This window comes from Hydra vulgaris, chromosome 06 (genome assembly GCF_038396675.1).
Source record: "Hydra vulgaris chromosome 06, alternate assembly HydraT2T_AEP".
Classification (NCBI taxonomy): domain Eukaryota; kingdom Metazoa; phylum Cnidaria; class Hydrozoa; order Anthoathecata; family Hydridae; genus Hydra; species Hydra vulgaris.
Genome location: NC_088925.1, coordinates 56,517,454 through 56,522,500, shown reverse-complemented (window position 1 = coordinate 56,522,500; position 5,047 = coordinate 56,517,454). Strand labels below are relative to the sequence as shown.

The following is a 5,047-nucleotide window of genomic DNA, read 5'->3' as shown; positions in this document are numbered from 1 at the left end:
TTGCATTAAAAAAGCAAACTTCTTTAAATAACTTTTTAAAAACTTACACAACATTAGATAATCAAGTAATTAATGCTGAAGTCATGGTAACAAATTTTTTGGTTCAGCACAACATTTCTTTAGCCACCTCCGATCATCTTACATCTCTATTTAAAGAGGTTTTTCCAGACAGTAAAATAGCCAAGAGGTATGCAGCAAGTCGAACTAAAACAATGGCTATTATAAACGAATCATTTGCTCCACATTGTCGAAATTACATTGTAGAACATTGTAAAGTTCATCCATATTCCTTAGGCACAGATGGATCGAATGACTTTGGCATTGATAAGATGAATCCTATATGTATCAAAATATTTGATGCTAACCGCTCAAAAACAATAACATGTCATTTCTTTGATATGTGCTTAACATCTGGAGTTGATTGTGCAAAGGCTGCTGTTATCTTTTCTTCTATAGAAAAAAATTCGAAGTATATGAAATTCCATGGGAAAATTGCATAAGTTTAAGTGTTGATAATACAAACTCTATGATTGCATCAAGATTTTTAGAAAAAAAAAATAATATCTTTATTGATGGCTGCCATTGTCATCTTGCACACTTAGCTGCTAGTAAAGCACATGATGTTTTTTGTGATTATATTGGATTAAATGTCTAAAATGTTATGATTGATTTGTACTATTGGTTTGATAAGAGTGCAAAACAAAAAAAGGCAAATTGAGAGAGTATTTTGAATTTTGTAATCAAGAATATCAAGGCATTCTAAAACATCTATCAGTTAGATGGCTATCTTTAGAGAAATGTATTTCAAGAGCTATTGTCAAGTATACAAGCCTGAAAGCTTATTTTTCAAGTGAAAGTTTTGCTGATGAAAGGTTTAAGCGTTTATATGACAAATTTCATAATCCAATTTTGAAACCAGCAACACTTTTTCTAACTTCAGCATTACCTTTGTTTTTACATTTCAATCTACTATTGCAGCGAGAAGAGCCAACAATTCATTGTCTAAAATCAGCAATGGAAAGTCTAGGCAAAAAGCTGGCTAAGCGCATTATTCTACCAAACAAACTGAAAAACATTTCATCGGTTTTAGAAATAGACTTAGAAGATTCAAAAAATTATATTGATACGCAAGATATTTATCTTGGAGTTCTAACAAAACAAAAACTCAGGCAACTCTTTGAAACAGGAGATATTTCACAAAAACAAAAGAATTTTGATGATGCTGCTTACTATTTTTTTAAGTCGTCTCTTAAATATATTAAGCACAAATTTCCTCTTAACGACGATTTAATTGTTAATGCTGGTTGGGTGGATGTTTTAGACCGTGAAAACTCGAAGTGGGAGCAAGTTCAGTATTTTTATGACCGGTTCCCACACTTGATGAATGGTATCAAACCTGATGAATTGTATGAGGAGTTTAGCGATTATCAGATTTTAAAGAACAATGATTTTGATAATGTTTTTGAGGAAGCTAAGATACCTGAAAAGATTCTTGATGATATTGGAGGTGAACCTTTGTTTCACTACAGAATTGACATTTTATGGTACCATATTTCAAAAATGGTTATTCCCAACACATTAGTTAAACGTTTTAAACTGCTACCAAAATTAGTTGAAATTGTTCTTAATATTCCCCACAGTAACGCTGAGTTAGAACGATTGTTTAGTATTGTAAAAAAAAAACAAATGTCTTGAGAGATCAGCATTACAGTTGGATGGGACATTATCAAGTATTTTAGCTATGAAAACAATGTTTCCCGAGGCTACTATACCGTGTTTTAAGTGGAAACCATCTGAACAGCTGTTAAAAACATCAAAAAAAGCAACAAAAATGTACAATGCTAAACATAATGAATAAATATTATTTATTTATTTATAAAATGTAACTTTTCATTCTATTTTAATTTTTCTTGTTCGAAAAAAAGCCCTTTTTTTTTAATTTTACGCTTCCCAAGGTTTTTGTGTAAATCTCAAGGTTTTTTTTAATGAATCTCAAGGTTTTAAAAAAAAAAGGTTGGAAGGTCTGATATATATATACGTATATACATATATATATATATGTATATACATATATATATATATACGTATATATAGATATATATAAATATATATATATATATATATATATACATATATATACATATATATACATATATATATATACATATATATATATATATATATATATATATATATATATATATATATATATATATATATATATATATATATATATAAATATAGACATATACATTTTATGGAAGTCAAATTTTACAATTAAAAATAGTCACAATTCCATACATAAATTAACTAAATTAAACTTACTTGAATAGTTGTAACTATAAACTATCAATTTAAATCATATAATGTACTTTGTTCATAAGATGGAAACCAGTTAAAACCATATCATTTCTCTATCTTTGATCCACCAGATTTACTTAATAAACTTACACCTAAAATCAAATTATCATATGTCAAAAAAATTTAAACAGTATTATTAAAATCAGATATGACTAATAGTTATTATTAAGTTTTATTTATTCTTCACCATATAAAAAGTTAAATGCAAAGAGAAACACAATCATTCACTAACATAATTACTTTCATTCTTTTTTGGAGTCCTCTGTAGTTGTAAAATTAAATCCTTCGCCTACTTTTTTATCTAATAATAGATACTTATAAGTAATTATTTAGCAAAACAAATATAAACAAAAATGTAAAAACTAAAACGTAGACCCAGTGCAAACAGATTACGATATATATCTAGGCAATCATAATACAATAAACAGATTCAAAATTTTACTTATCCCAAAATAAAAATAAGACTTATTAGATGTTTATTTGATATAGTACTTCACCGTTAATTATAGAAGTTTATTTGATATAGTACTTCACCATTAATATAAAACTATAACAGTTTTTTTATTCATATAAAACAATTAAAATAGCAATGAGTACTGTAAAATTTAATGACCTCCAGTAACTTTAAATTTTTTAACTCTAAGCTTGTTCCATGAATAATCAATTGGAAAACTATTATAGGCAGCTTTCATTGCATGAACACCAGTTGACAAAAATAACCAACCATCTTCTACCCAACAACATAGAGCAACAGCCTCTGCTTCAATCTGTTTTTTAAATAAACAACTTCAGCCCAAGATTGTTAAGTCATTGTAATAGATCATCTAAAAAAAAACCATAATTTGTTTTATTTACATATATATATAAATATATATAATAGTAAATATATATATACTTATATATACATATATGTTTATATTATATATATATATATATATATATATATATATATATATATATATATATATATATATATATATATATATATATATATATATATATATATAGTATATATATATATATATATATATATATATATATATATATATATATATATATATATATATATATACATTTATAAACAAATATATATGTTTATATGTATATATATATGTATATATACATATATATATATATAAATATATATATATATATATATATATATATCATATACACACATATATATACACATATATATATATATATATATATATATATATATATATATATATATATATATATATATATATATAATGTATGTATATATATATGTATATATACATATATATATATATATACATATATATATATATATATATATATATATATACATTTATAAACAAATATATATGTTTATATGTATATATATATATAAAAATATATATATATATATATATATATATATATATATGTATATATTATATATACATATATATATATATATAAAAATACATATACACACACTATATATATATATATGTATATATATAAAATGTATGTATATATATGTATATATATACTATATATATATATATATATATATATATATATATATATATATATAATATATATATATATATGTATATATAAAATGTATATATAAATAACTGTATATATAATATATATATATATATATATATATATATATATATATATATATATATATATATATATATATATATATATTCTTAATTACATGCATTAATACATAATATTAAAATAAATAAAAATGCATATCAAAGGTATGTGATAAATAATAAATGTTAGAATTATATATACAACACCAACTCTAAAATTAGGACTAGAAATATAAACATTATATATACATATATAAAATGTATATATTTCTTTTATATATATTCATAAATTTACCCAAATATATATGCATAAATACATATTATTAAAATAATTAAAAATGTATGATAAAAAATAAATGTTAGAATTAAATATACAACACCAACTCTATAATTAGGACTTAATACTTTTCCTATTAAAATTAGAAGTTTTTCAAAAAAATGGAAATAAAGTTTCATATCCAAACGTGTTTTTATATAAAAAAAACTTAATAATGCATACTTTCATTATTGGTCGAAGATTTTATACTGAATATTTGCTTGATAATTAGGGTAAGGTGTTTAAAGTTTTTCAAATAAATAAAAAAATTAGTCTGTGAACAGACTAAATTTAGTCTGACTTATTATGTTTTATTAATTTTGATATTACTTAAAACATCTGAATCTTATTAAAATTAAGTGCTATTTTGAACTTAGAAATAACATATTTAATACAACTTTGCAATTTATTAAAATGGTCATTTTCAAATAAATAAATCATCAACAAAAATAACCTGAATAAACCGAATATACTCTGAGATTTATGTATATTATATACAATTTGATGCAAAATCTAAAAGTTTTAAATTAGCCGCAATAAAAAGAAGTTATAAAACATAACTTTATCAAAATATTTTTTTTATACCATCTGCATGTATTCTATTAAGTTTTAGTTGCCTTTTCTTTACGGCAAATTATTTTTGTAATGGCTAGTTAATGAGACAATAATTTTCAATGTGTCACTTCCTCAACGTTGTCAAAACAACGTTTAATTAACGTTGGCAAAATAACACTTTTTCAACGTTTTTTAACTACCACATTTTCAACGTTGGTATATGTAACGTTGAATAAGC

General features: G+C 22.4%; 1 long non-coding RNA gene across 2 annotated transcripts in view; it reads right to left on the bottom strand.

Annotated features, from left to right (window-relative positions):
• Positions 1–3,182, bottom strand: part of LOC136081086 (uncharacterized) — a 7,327-nt gene extending 4,145 nt beyond the window's left edge. For both annotated transcript variants that reach the window (XR_010638881.1, XR_010638880.1), the window contains exons 1-3: positions 2,975–3,182; positions 2,594–2,662; positions 2,326–2,453 (exon numbers count right to left, since the gene is read on the bottom strand). This is a non-coding gene — a long non-coding RNA (uncharacterized LOC136081086). The remainder of the gene's footprint in view (positions 1–2,325; positions 2,454–2,593; positions 2,663–2,974) is intronic.
• Between the last annotated feature and the right edge of the window lie 1,865 nt (positions 3,183–5,047).